Below are 14265 nucleotides of genomic sequence, written 5' to 3' on the forward strand. Positions count from 1 at the left end.
GATCATGACCCGAGCCGAAGGCAGCGGCCTAACCCACTGAGCCACCCAGGCGCCCTACACAATGTATTTTCTACATGTCTGTTTCCCTTTACATCTCCTTAGATTAACTGCTGCTTCACCCGTTATCTCTCTGTGACCTTGAGCTAAATCGTGACGTAAACTCTTTCGCTCAAGTTTCAATAATGGTACAACTGCTAGGAAAGATGTCTTTTCTTTGGCCAAAACTACAGTGTTCTCTCCAGGCAGAATCGTGTTTAGGTTGGAATTCTGAGCCAAGTAGAAATGCTGGGTTTACCTGACATATTTGTTCACTAACAAGAAAAATATGCCAGCCTTAATATACATTTTGGATTAAAAAAATTTTTTTAAAAGACTTTATTTATTTGACAGAGAGAGAGACAGTGAGAGAGGGGTCACCAGCAGGAGAAGTGGGAGAGGGAGAAGCAGGGTTCCTGCTGAGCAGGGAGCCCGTCGTGGGGCTTGATCCCAGGATCCTGGGATCATGACCTGAGCCGAAGGCAGATGCTTAAAGACGGAGCCACCCAGGTATCCCACATTTTGGATTTTTAAAGCATTTATGGTATTTCTTATTACATAACCACAATATGTCCTCTTTTTTACTTTCTTTTTTTAAATTTTAGAAAATTTTATTAACATATAATGTATTATTTGCCCCAGGGGTACATGTCTATGAATCATCAGTCTTACACAATTCACAGCACTCACCATAGCATATACCCTCCTCAATGTCCATCACCCAACCACCCTATTCCTCCCACCCCGCTTCCCTTCCAGCAACCCTCAGTTTGTTTCCTGAGATTAAGAGTCTCTTATGGTTTGTCTCCCTCCCTGGTCCCATCTTGTTTCATTTTTCCCCTCCCTTCCCCCATGACCCCCACCCTGCCTCTCAAATTCCTCATATCAGAGAGATCATATGATAATTCTCCTTATCTGATTGACTTATTTCACTTATCATAATATCCTCTAGTTCCATCCATGTTGTTGTCAATGGTAAGATTTCATTTTTTATGGCTGCATAGTATTCCATTGTGTATATATGCCACATCTTCTTTATTCATCTGTTGATGGACATCTAGGTTCTTTGCATAGGTTGGCTATTGTGGACATTGCTGCTATAAATATTTAGGTGCATGTGCCCCTTAAAATACATCTTCTTGGGGATCTCTGTCCACATTTTTATTTTGACTTCTCTCAAATTGTGATAGTCATTCAACAAGCAATTTGGGACTCTTCATATTTGAATATTACTGAAAATGCTATAAAAGATGGTAGTACTAAGAAATATGTTAATAAGAGGAAAACAATAAGAGAGTAAGAAACGAATAAGGAAATCAAACAAATGTAGAAGTGATCTGAGCTGGTGAGTGATTTGAGTAAGCATGGGATTAGTATTAGGCATCTTAAGGAAACAAAACTTTAAAAAAGTAATTTAAAAGCCATCTTATTTTAATGAAAGGGACACTGCACCATGGTGGACAAAACACAAGATGAGGAGCCAGAGGCCTCAAGCTGTCCTGGCAAATGACTTAGCCTTTCTACCACTTCAGTTTCCTACCTGTTGAGATAATAATGGGATTTGTTTCTTGAATGAGATATTATATATTGAAATTAGTTAAGAAGTTAGATATTCTGTGTTAATAAGCAGCTGTAATATCTTAGAATTGCCTTTTGATTTAGTTTCCCTAAAATTGATTTTTTTGCCCTCCTCTGGGCCTCATTAAGGCTTAGCAATGAGGCTGATTTTGGGAAGGAGCACATTGGTATGAAGACATTGGGCAGCCCAAAGGCTCATTTTTAGCCAAAGCAAGTCCCAAGTAGACAGGGAAGGAAAGTCAAAGAAGAACATCTCTTCCAGTTCCAGCAGGTCATGGGAAAAGAGGGCAGAAAGGGATAGAAGAGGCCCATGGTGTGACAGATGTTGCTCTCAAAGTATACGTTCTCCCCAGGTTTGGCGTGGTGGTGGATGAGTTAGGGCAAGGACACTTGCTTCCCTTTGTTTTATTTGTTCATTCATTTTTATTGTGGTAAAACACACATAACATAAAATTTACCATCTTAACTTTTTAAGTGTACAGTTTTGTGGTGTTAAATACATTCATAGCGTTGTGTGACCATCACCACCACCCCTCCCCATAACTCTTTCATCTTGTAAAACTGAAACTTTATACCCATCAAAAAATAACTTCCCATTCTCCTTTCTCCCTAAATGATTTTGACTGCTCTAAGTATCTCATGTAAGTGGAATCATAGAGTCACAGAATTTTGCTTGGAATTTTAATCTTGCTTGGAGTTTGTTGAGCTTCTTGGATGTTTATGTTCATATTTTCATCAAATTTGGGAATTTTTCAGGCATTATTTCTTCAAACATTATCTGTGTCCCTTCTAAGACTCCCATGGTCTGCTTGAGGGTGTCCTACTGGCTCCTTAGGCTCTGTTCACAGTTTTAAATCTTTTTCTTTCTGTTCCATAAACTCAATAATTTCCATTGTCCTATATATAATGTGGTAACTCGGTAAATCAGATTCTCCCCTTTTCCCAGGGTTTGCTGTTTCTGTCATTCTTTTTGAGTTGCTGTAGGCTACCTCCGTGCTAAGGATCAGCCTGAATTGTAACCTTAATCTGATCCTTTCTCAGGGAATGTATGGTCAATTCCAGATTTTCCCTGTATACACTTTTAAAGGTCTTAATCTTTAATATATGGCTCCCCCAAAAGGTAAAAAGTGACAAATAAAGTGGGTGAGAGAAAGGATGCTAGCTTTTTAAATCCCCTGGTGGTCACTTCAGCCGGAGGGGAAAAGTTTAGCGTCAAGGGGGTTAGGTGCAACAAGGATGATCACTTGCTTCATTGCCTGCGCCTCTGTGACCAGAAGGAGCCATCAGTGATCAGAGGACAGATCCCAGCTAACTGGAGGACAGGGTCCTTTTTGTCCACCCTGGCTCCCAAAAGCTGTGTGCAAGTTGCTCTAGGAACATGTGCAGAACTGCCTGCCATGTGGCTAGGGATGGAGAATGGGACGCTGCTACTGCAATGAGAGCTGAAATTGGCCAAAATTCGTCACAGTTTACCATACTGAGTATTACCCTAGAAGTTGCAAGCCTTCCACAGACCCCAGAGTTCTAAAATAGTTACATCGGACAGATTCTGAGAGTGCAATTGTTGTTTAAGCCAAAACAGATTCCTGGAGCGTTCTACTCCACCATCTTCCAGAACATTCTTCAGTTTATATTTAACGTTTAGTAAGGAGATCATCTCACAGGCTGCCCTGACACCAACCAAAGGACAGTTGCATCAGTCTAGAAATGACCCCCATTGTACTCACATTTCATTGGATAGAACCAGTCACATGGCCTACTTCACCCTAAAGCAGCCTGGGTAAAATGGCAGTGCACGTTACCAATTGGTAAAAACCCATATGTTTAGCTTCTGTTCACCAATTATCCAATTGTACCACTTCTAGAAGGACAATGAGCTAAGTCCCCCGGTGAGTCACGTCCTTGTAAATTCCTTTTCCTTGAGTGTGGGTGAGATCTGTGACTCGCTTCAATAGAATATGGCAAAAGTGATAAAATGTTACTCTCTTGATTAAGTCATGTTACATAAGACTTTGTCTTAAAAGACAGGAAAGTCAGGTTCTCCTACTGGCTGTGAAGAAACAAGATGCCATTAGTTCAAAAGCCATAAGGAGTTGAATTCTGTCAACACACCGAGAGAGTGGATTTTTTCCCTTGTCAGGACTTCAGGTATGAATACAGTAGGCAGATACCTTGACTGCAGCCTTGGGAGAGCTGAGCAGAGGTCCCAGCTGAGCTGTGTCTACATTTTCCCCCCATAGAGACTATGAAATCATGTGTTATGTGTTAAGCTACTGAAGTTGTGGTAATTGGTTACGCAATAATAGAAAACAAATATATTCCTGTATTTTAAAAACACTCATTTTCTCCCTAAGGAAAACAATCTGGTCATTTTTTTCTAGTTCTAAATTCAAGATCCTTGGGTCCTCTGTCCTCTGTCAAGTCCAGATTTGGTGCTTTATGGTAGTAAGAACTTATGATCCAATAGGACAAGATGTCTGCCTCCTAGGAAGTCCAATTGTAATGATTCACGCCTAGAATGGATACCACCTTTGGAAAAGAAAGAATGGAAGATTCACGGCAATCTTGTGCAGAGTGATGCTTGAATCCTGTGGTAGACATTATGATGTACCCCAGGTGCGGCAGTTTGGCAGGGCGCATGATTAAATTCTGCTTTTGCCTCAGGGAGAATCTTCTTTGTCCATTGTTTCCCTCTACCCTCATCCTTTCCGCTTCCGCCTCTGTGTGGTTCTTCCTTCTCCATTATCTTGCCTGGCCACATATGAAAGGAGGAATGTTGGGGTGCCTTGGCTGAAGTTGTGATCCTGGGGTCCTGGGGCCCAGCCCTACGAAGGATTCACTATTCAGTCGGGAGTCTGCTTCTCCCGGTGCTGCCTCCCACCCTGCTCATTCTCTCTCTCTTCCTCTCAAATGAATAAATACAATCTTTAAAAAAAAGAGAGAGAGAAATGTTATGGTGTCTCCTTGCAAAGTGTGTACAGCATTCAAAGTCTGGTTCTTGCACATGGAAAGTTATGTTAAGTCTTGAATGGGCAAATAACTTTTTTTTTTTTTTGGTCTGGGCTCAGAGTTTCTTTGGTAATAGATTTTTTTTCTGAAATAAACTTATTTGTGATTTTTAAAAAAATTTCCAGTCAGTTGCATGTGCCAGTAACTACACCCAAAGTGTTTTTTGAAACGTAAGTTTTAAACTTCTCTCAACTAAATGGTCACCCTGAGGTTATCTAACCACACCCTCAAATCTGATCTTTTCCATGGCTCAGTTTTACTGAGCTTTTGTCTCTGCAAATCTTTACAAATTCCATTTTTACTATTTGGGATCTAAAAGCAGTCAGCCTTTTTACCTCTGCAGAAGCCCAAATGTCTAGACTATCTCTACTCTCATTTATTTTTAAAAACTGGTGATTTATTTCCTACCTCATCTATTTATTGTGATGCTTTGCCCTATGCTACCAATATTTTCTTTTTTTATATTGTGGTATAATTGGTATACAATATTATTTCAGGTGTATAATACAGTGATTCATCGTTTATACACATTGTGAAATGATCATCATAAGTCTACTTATTATTTTTCACCATATAAAGTTAATACAATATTATTGACTCTATTCCTCATGCTGTACATTGCATGCCCATGACTTATTTATTTTATAACTGGAAGTTTGTACTTCTTGATCCTCTTTACCCATCTTTCTAGCTTCTACTATTAGTTTCCTTACTGCTTGCTGTTGAACTCCTGAGTAAATGATACATATTTTAGGTTTTAATTACAGCAATACTTTATTTTAAGTTACCAATTTTCTTTGTAGTCAAGATAATTAATAGTGACTGATGTAGCAAATAACCCCACATCTAATTTTTGTAACACATTATTTCTTGATGACATCATAGTCTTATGTCAGTCAGTCAGCTTTCCTCTAAGTGATGGTTCAGGGATCCAGGCTCCTTCCGTCTTGGGACGATACCACTGCAATATATGGGCTCTGTGGTTTCAGTGAAGGTGAAGAGAATGAGAGAAGTCACATTGGATTCTTAATCTCCAGAGCCAGAAGTGACAACCTTCACTGCTGCTTAAATTCTATTGGCCAGCAGTGATCACATGGCTATCTTAAAGTCAAAGAAGAATGGAAAATCCAGAGGAATATATGGATATTGTAAACACTGTATTATACACCTGAAATAATATTGTATACCAATTATACCTTATTATTTGACCTCTCCTTCCCTATCCTATTAGAATATAAGCTTTACAAGGCAGGGATTTTTGTCTATTCTCCTGACTTTTGCATCCTCAACACTTGGAAGAATGCTTGACTCACATTAAGTGGTTATTAAATATTTACATAAGGCATATATGAAAGGGACAATCCAGAGTTTTTACCATTGGTAATGGGTAAGAAATTAGAAGAAAATGTGAAAGGATTCCAAGCAACCAAAATAGATGCCACAAAAGGTATGCACTAAAGCTCATGTACATTATTCACTGACATGCCTTCCTCCCACAATCCATTCTAGAAAAAGTTCTAATAAGAATATATACCTAGTCTATAGATTCCTTAACAGGCCATAAGCAGCAAATTAGAATGAGATACGATTATCAATAAAAGAAAAGGTAATAGGTAGGAAAAATACAGGGTTCTAAGAAGAAAGTTATTTTTTAAGTACCTCCACTACAAGAAAAACTGTGATAGTCTAAGGCTATTGGCACAGAGGCAAAAACATGCTATACCTTCCTAGCACCTAAGGGCCCCACTGAATTATAGCAGAGTAAATAAATCATAGCCACTATGAAAACAATTAACCAGTTAGGTTTGATATACTTTCTTTAAAAATATAAGAAAGTTGCAATACATTTGTTTTATGTTGGCATTCCAATGGGCATCCTTTAGTTATTGTCCCAATTCCCTAGTTATAATTAGCCATTCGTTTTCTTATAATGGTTGATAGATGAAATATGACCGAAATGGACATCTCAAAGCATTATTGTGCTTGGCCACATTTAGAGTATCAGGTTCAACAGGGGATAGATCCATGTTTTTTGGAGTCTGAATATAATACAGCTCAGAGTCTTTTTAAGGAAAAGAATACATAAGTACAAGATAATATTTAGAATAAGAAAAATCACAGCAGATTACAAATTAAAATCTATTCACAAGTATCAGACATCAGCAAGTATAAAAAATACCATGATTTGAAAATAATTTATTGCCTAATATACTTTTATAACACTTTTTCCTATACTCTGTCTGCCTACTCTGTTTTCTTCATGTAAAAATGATTCTGCCACATTTTATTCTACAACATTAACAGATCTCTCAGTCTTTCCATTAGCATAGCTGATTGAAATGTGTTTTTATTATTGATAGTTTAGAAGAGGTTCCTTTCAGTCCCTACTGGAAAAGCCATCTACTTTTTTAAGATTGTTGTCAAATATGGAAAAAGTTCTTTTCCATATAATAAGATGAGGGGGCATTTTCCACATTCTTGTTCTGGATCCATGTATTTCAAATATTGTCTACCCTGTTACCTGTATACTTCCGTGTTGGATTCTGAGGGACTCATTTATTTGCTGATAAGATGTCTGGCCTTCTGCCTTAGTGTCACAACACCCGGTGATCCTCATGGCAGTAGACCTTCAAGCAGCTGCAATAATGTCACTATAACTATGGGCTATAATGCCCAAGACCCCCATACATTTATTCCATCTAACAAACTCAACTTCCCCTTAGCCAGATGCCCCAAATGCCTAGGACTCCGATGCTTCCAGATGGAAGGAAAATTATGACAGAAAGGAAGTTAGATACAAAGACACAGCAGTCTCTTGAGATTAAAATATTTTACTTTCAAAAACCTTTATAGAAACATAAAGCCAAGTGAACATACTTTTAGGACTCCTCCTGTGGTACTGGGGCTTGAAGCTTAAGTTTCTTGGAATATGCCTTTGGGTTCAGCTTTGGACATTACACTTCAGGGGGAGTGTCCACAAACCTGCACATGTTCATTGTAAGGAGGTCACCTAGGATGGTGAAGAATTAGGTCAGTGTCATGTAATAAACAGCTAAGGACCATGCAAAGATCTCTGAAGACACAGTTCAAGGGGTCCACAAGTCTATCTTCTGTACTTGGAGTTCTATTAGGTGAAAAAGTACAATGACTCAATATTAAGAATCATTTTCTAGGGTTAGGTCAGTTTCAACAGAGACTTGACCAGCGTGTGAAATAGAGGAGTTTTCTTTATGGGAACGGTTCAAAGCCAGGCTAGGTGAGAATCTGTCCTGGATCCTGTGATGCTGAGACCTAAATAAGGTAATGGTGGTAATGGGGTTTGGGGAGCACATCGTGAAAGAACCTAACATTTATACACCTTTGGAAAGCTGAGATTCTAGATGACTTTGCTACTAATCTTATTTGATACCTTAGCTTTGGGGTTTATGCTTGACATACAGAAAGTTTTAAAGATAGATGGGACTTCCTTTTAAGTAAGAGAAAATAGTTTTGTTTTTTTTTTTAAACCTAAGGGCAGCAACAATGATCCATTTTAGTGCTATTTATTTTTATGCTTTTTTTTTTTGTTTAAGGCAAAATTGTAACATAGTGGTTAATCAATACAGGAGGTTAAGGGTTTGCAGGTGTGGGGTTGCTGGGTCTAGAGCAGGTTGTAGAAAGAGAACATCATGAGGGATCTCTTGGGATCCTGATTCTTCCAGTAGGAACAAAAATAGGCCTTTTTTTTTTTTTTTCTGGCCACGTGCTGGGTGTGGGGAGGGGTTCACCAATTCTGTGGAATTGTCTAGCAATGGATAGATCTCTGCGAATAATGGGTCAAAGGTTTTTTTTTTTTTTTTTTTTTTTTAATGACAGGTGACAGGCACAATTGAAACTCATCTAAGGATATTAAGAGTAAGGGGATTTATTGGCATTAGGGGTAGCATTCATTCAGACATATTTGCCTCTTAAGTCTCAAAAGACACCATCCTCTCTCCCTCAGCTTTCCTTCCCTTGAAGCTGGCTTCCTTCAAGTGGTTGTACTTGTTATTACTGGCTTATTAGTTATCCTAGTTAAAAGAGCTTCTTTTTCTGAACTGATTCAGCAAAAGCCCCAGATAGGGTTCCGGGACCAACATACCCATTCCGGAACCAATTACTATGGTCTGGAATATGATAACTGGTCAGTTCTGGGGAGTGAGGACGGGAGGTGTCACGATCCTGAACCATAAAAACTCCTGGGCAAGGGGGAGGAGTAGCTCCCAAAAGAAAATCTAATTCCTGTTAATAGAGAAAGGGCAGAGATGGATAATACTGAAAACACAAACTCAAAAATTCCAAAATAATGGATATTCACTATTTGGGGAGGGGGCAGTGTTTGGGAGCTTCCTCCTTATGGCCGCAGTTGTTAAACCGTAAAATCAAGCACATCTTTCCCCCCGACTTCTGGATAGATACCACACATAGAGGGCAATAGCCTTGCCCTTTGGCTTTTTCAGTCCTTCCCCTAAGTGGGGCTGGGTCAATGAAGATGCTACTGAAGGAGTAAATAGAAAGCTGAGAGTATTCATACAGTAATTTTTAATTTAGTGCTCTCTTTAGGCAAAGTAGCTGGGAGCGCTTTCAGTAATTCATTTTTAATTGCGACCACACCCCGTGTCGGTGACAGGAGTATTACCGTCTTGCCCTTGCCGGTGGGGAAACCGAGCCATGACATTCCTCCGTTCAGCTTTTCGGTGAGATTTAGGAAGAGTCCCGCTTGCATGACCTCAGAGGGTCTCCCTCCTCCACCGCGCCTCAGAGCCCTCCCGTCCTTCGGCGCCGCAGGAGAGCCGCTCCGGGTCCTCCGCAGCCTCGGGATTCGTCCTCCGCCCCGCCGCGCCCGCCCCACTCGCTTCCGCACCTTCCCCAGGAGGCCCGGCTGGCCGAGGTCCCGCCGTCCCTCCCCCGTCCCCGACGTGCAGGAAGCCCCCAGCCGGGTGCCCCGCGGGAAGGTGCGGGCAGATGCCGCCCGGGCGGCCGGCGGGAGGGGCGCCGGCGCCGCCAGAGGTGAGCGGGCCGACCCCGCGCTCTGCCCGGGCCGGGGCGCCGCGGCTGTCTGGGGCGGGAGCCGGCCCGGCAGGAGGACGGTGGCGGCGGGAGGGAGGCCGGGCGGCGCGGCGCGGAGCGGAGCGGCGAGAGGGGACACGCCGGCGGGCCGGCGCGCCGCTCCGGGGCGACACCAGAGGAGCGAGCGCGGGGAGCCGAACGCCGCCGAGCCGCTCGCGGACGCGCCGCGCCCCGCCGGGGCCGCCGAGCTCGGCCGTGGAGCTCCGCGCGGCAGCCGGACCCCCGGCGCCCTCTCGAGCGCGGGCGGGAGACATGGCTTCGCGCGTCCCCGCCGCGGCCGCTGCTGACTCGGCACAATCGGCGGGTCGCGCGGGGGGCGCGGCGTAACCCGGGGGTGGGCGGCGGCGCGGAGCCGCCGGGGGAGCGCCGGGTGTCGCCGCGAGCGAAGGAAGATGCCGGCACAAAGGCGAGCGGAGCCCCGGCCCGCGGCGGAGCGCGGCGGGAAGAGCCGCTGAGGGGCGCGCCGGGCGCGCTCTGCTCCTGCGCCGCGTCTGTGCCGTCGCCGCCGCGGGTCGCGGGGTCGGGGACGGCGGCGCGGGAGCCCTCGGCCCCTTGGCCCCTCGGCAGCGGCCGCCGCAGCCGGGACCTGCATGCGACGTGTGGCGGCGCCCCGGGCCGCCTGCTCTCCCCGCGGCGCGCGCGGACCGGCCGGAGGGCGCCGGGGCCGCGGGTCCGGTCGACTGCGGGGGCGCCGTCCCGCCCCGCGGCCGCGTTCCCAGCCCAGCCCGCGGCGCCCGAGCCCCAGGTGAGTGCGCGGCCGGAGCCCGGCCCTCGCGCCGCAGGTACGGGCCGGCGGGGGGCGGCTTTGTTTTCCTCCGCGCGCCCCGGCGCGGTCATTCATTTGACATTTCGGCTTCCGCGGCCCTGAGATGCGGGGTGGGGGTGGGGGTGGGGGGGGCTCCGGGACGGGTTTCGTGGCTGGATTATCCCGGGGAGCGGGGACCGTGGGGGCCCTTGGAGCCTCGCTCGCGGGCGGGGGGGCTTCCCGGCTCTCTGGCGAGGAATGTGCCGGGAGCATCCTCGGCCGGGCCTGGGGCCTGGAGGAAGCCGGGGCTGCGGATTCAGACGCCGCCGCTTCGAGGACAGGCAGCTGCAGAGCTTGGCCCTTCCCTGCCTGCCTTTTCCTCCCTTTGCGGTGCTCAAGTGCTTCTCCTTGACACTTAGCAACTTCAGGAACGTCTTGGCAGGCCCGGCTATTTCTTTGAGCGTTGGAAGTCTTTGGAGACAAGACGGAGGGCTCGCGGAGTTACGGGGGATCAATATTAAAGTTCCAGAAGGCAGGCTTCGGCGGTCAGCCTAGGTCGAGGGGGACGGTCGGCAAACTTGCCCGAGGCTTTAAGCCCTCCGGGTCTGTTTCTGCTGTCCCTGCCCCAGAGTCCAGGAAAACTCGGAATTCTCGCTGTGTGGACATCTTTGTCCAAGTGTGAAACTTCTCTTTTCTTGAGCAATTTTCTGTACTTTGGCTTTTGGAAGAAAAAAGATTTTAGTGTGATTAGTAGTGTCCTCTATTACACCTGGTGAAATTTCATGTATGCCTTTGTCTTACAGGTATGATTTTCGTTTTATTGTTTCCCCGTTCCCTCAAGGGCTCCGGTCTTCGTTGCCTGGAGAGAGCTTCCCCCACCCCCTCCTCCCAACAGATGGCTCTGTATGTTCTGAGAGATTTCTTTAAAAGGACACTCACAGTCCCTATAAACAGAGAAGGATAAGGTATTAGGCTTATTGTTGGCATTATTAAAGCAAGAGGCCGAATCTGGATGGGGGATATTATTGATGGTGTGAAAATCTGGAGTTTGCTAATCTGTTTGGTCATCAGAAGATTCCTGCCGGGATTGTTTACATAGCGTGGGAGACAGATGGTATCCCTAAGCAGACAAGAGAAGCCGGGCATAAAGGGTCATTGTATTTTCCAGAAACTGTCCACTTCACTGTTTGGAAGAGGGAGAGGGCGGGCTAGAAGGTGGGGAAGACACCGTTTTGATCTCCCAAAAGAGACATTATAACCTCACCGTCCAGTCTCCGAACCAGTTAATTTCTTCTTTCTTTGAACATTGAAAAAGTCATCATTAAGCTATTTGTTTTGATTATTTGTTTGGCACATTTTGGTCTCATTTGTGATTATGTGAAGCAGTTTAAACGGTTTTCTTAGTAGAAATGTCTTTGAATTTAAGATTATCCTACCACTTACAGGGAGAAAACAGTCATAACTTTCTTAGCTCTCTGTCATTTCAACAAATAGCCCCTTGGACTCACAGTGTCTCCTAGTTGGAAGGACTTTGGTCCGGTCCGCAGGAATTCTTCCACCATCTCTAAGACAGGTGATTCCCTAACTTCTAGCAGTTGCCCCCACACTCTCAGCTGTGGATAGAACCGGCTTCTGTAATTACTTAGCCTAAGACGTTTGCTTTACTAATGCCTTTGCCACCACATTGAGCAGCCTTTGGCTGCGGAGTCTGAAGAATCAAAGTCATTCTGAACATTCGAGAGAAGCCAGCTGCAGCTTTCCTGTTCCAACCACCATTATAGGTTCTTTATGTGCTGTAGATTGCAAAACTGGTCTTCCCTCTGTGATTTTGAGGGAGGATAGCCCAGTAAATTAATATTCTCAAGCTACGTACGAGATTTCATGAACATGAGCAATGTTTGACCCTGTGGATAGGAAGTATGGAATAAAAGTGAGCACCGGCTCTTTAACTTGGGCAGTGTGATCTGGAGAGAAAACCATAGTTTTTTATTCTTTTCAAAGCCTTTTCCACCCCTGACCTCAGCCAAAGACAAAGAAACTAAGGTTGTTACCTGTAGTTGAGGACAGATGGTATGGGTGAATGTATTTTGCAGGAGAGATGGCTTTTGGCCTCTGTCCACTTTCAGTGGGGGTCCTAGCATCGAAGACAGGATCTAACATTCAAAATACTTGTTAAATCTGTGGCTGGATCTGTGAACCCTCTTACCAGGCTGTTGTCTCTCTTGTGAAGTGTTGCTTTAAGAGAAACCCAAGGCTCCAAGTCCGGGGCTTGCTATAAGCCTGGCCTGGGTCCACATTCTTGTGTGTTGCTTGTTTTCTTGGGTAAAAATGGAACCAGTTTTGCATGGTGTGTTGGATGGGGAATGGCAGCATGGCGTGAAAACCTTTCTAGTTTCATTGTCAGAAGCCAGGCCTGGCCTGAAGGAGAAGAGCTATATTTGAAGTTTGGTTGACCCAACAAAAACAGAGGGTTGTTTCTTTACACACAGGATGTCTTTCATATGGGAATATGAATGAGGAATTACAAGAGGGACCAGACCTCCTGGTTTGTCCACAGTGGTCCCAGCTTTTTCCTATTGACCTCTCTTAGTTACCCAAAGCATTCTTTCTCACGTTTAGAAGTGCCGTAGTTGGATAAATTATGTAGTTACCCTAGAGGTTACAGAACCCTGACTTTTCTTTACTACCCACTCCTGTCCTCAGATTTTGAGTCTTGCTTTATTTAGTCTTTTATTTGTTGTATGCAAAGATAAGAAAGGCTAAAAAAAATTAAACCAAAAAATACATACAGAAAAAAGAAATAGCAGGAAGATAAAAGATTGAAAAATGAGGTCATTGCTTGCTTGTCATCTATTTACATATATAGAAACGAGTAGTTTTATCCTTAAGTTGTTAAATGTCTGCTATGGCTCTAAACCTCTGTTATGACTTTCAAGAATATGAAGAGTTACACTTGCCCATTTACCTCGGGCCGACAGGAATTGGGATAACTCCCGGGACTTGGGAGAAGAGCTTCGACGAAGCCCGTTTCCAGATCCGGCAGATGGATGGCTCTTGGGATGTGAATGCAGATTTCAAGATTTAATGATGGGTCCATTTTTGGGATATTTACTGAGAGTTAGGAATACACGTGTTGTGAAGACGTGACTCAACATTCTTCTAGTTTCTCAGCTTTCTGGGCCACAGGATAATAGAAGAGCCTTTGTTTTCAATTTTATCTTCTGACTCCAGTCTTGAGTTTGGGTCTCCGCTTTTCATATGGAGGGTTTACAGAGAAGAACTTGGCGTGCGTGCTCACTGGGTGAAATTTCTCTTAGGGGTTTGCGATTGTGAAGGTGACCTGGTAAGGTTTGGGTTCCAGGCTAGATATTTGGAGCTTGTGGCATCTCCTTCTGCAGCAGTTGCTCTACGACTTTGCTGGAGAATTGCCCGTTCGAAATAGTTCACTTGCAGCGCTGGCTGGTAGGTGTTACAATTAATGATGGTTGTCACCTTTTCTGTATCTGCTCCACTAAGACCCTCAAAACTGAGGTCAGGGTGTCTAAACAGGAAGGAATTTATAAGTAGGGTGACATGTAGTTCTTCTGTCTAGACAAGGACACGTTTGAGAGTAAGCGGGAGTAATAACTGGAAAGGGCACTGGATCACCAAGTCTAAGCTGGGACAGTCCGGGAAAGCCGTGATGTATGGTCGTCTGAAGTGTGAGCCAGGTCATTAGCTGTCATATGAAGGACAGATGGAAGAGTGTCTTCTGCTTCTTCTAGATTTGTTCAGCACATGTGTTTACATGTGTGCATGCATATATGTGT

At 44.5% G+C, this 14265-nt stretch overlaps 1 protein-coding gene across 3 annotated transcripts in view; it reads left to right on the forward strand.

Annotated features, from left to right (window-relative positions):
• The first annotated feature begins 9416 nt into the window (after positions 1–9416).
• HECW2 (HECT, C2 and WW domain containing E3 ubiquitin protein ligase 2) overlaps positions 9417–14265 on the forward strand; it is a 368631-nt gene continuing 363782 nt past the window's right edge. The window contains exon 1 of one of the 3 annotated variants that reach the window (XM_059168541.1): positions 9417–9651. The gene's annotated coding sequence lies outside the window, so the exon portion shown is untranslated. Of the gene's footprint in view, positions 9652–10368; positions 10457–14265 lie in introns of those variants that run through there. The other 2 variants (XM_059168540.1, XM_059168539.1) reach the window with 2 other exon arrangements.

This window comes from Mustela lutreola, chromosome 3, assembly GCF_030435805.1.
Source record: "Mustela lutreola isolate mMusLut2 chromosome 3, mMusLut2.pri, whole genome shotgun sequence".
NCBI classification, from domain to species: domain Eukaryota; kingdom Metazoa; phylum Chordata; class Mammalia; order Carnivora; family Mustelidae; genus Mustela; species Mustela lutreola.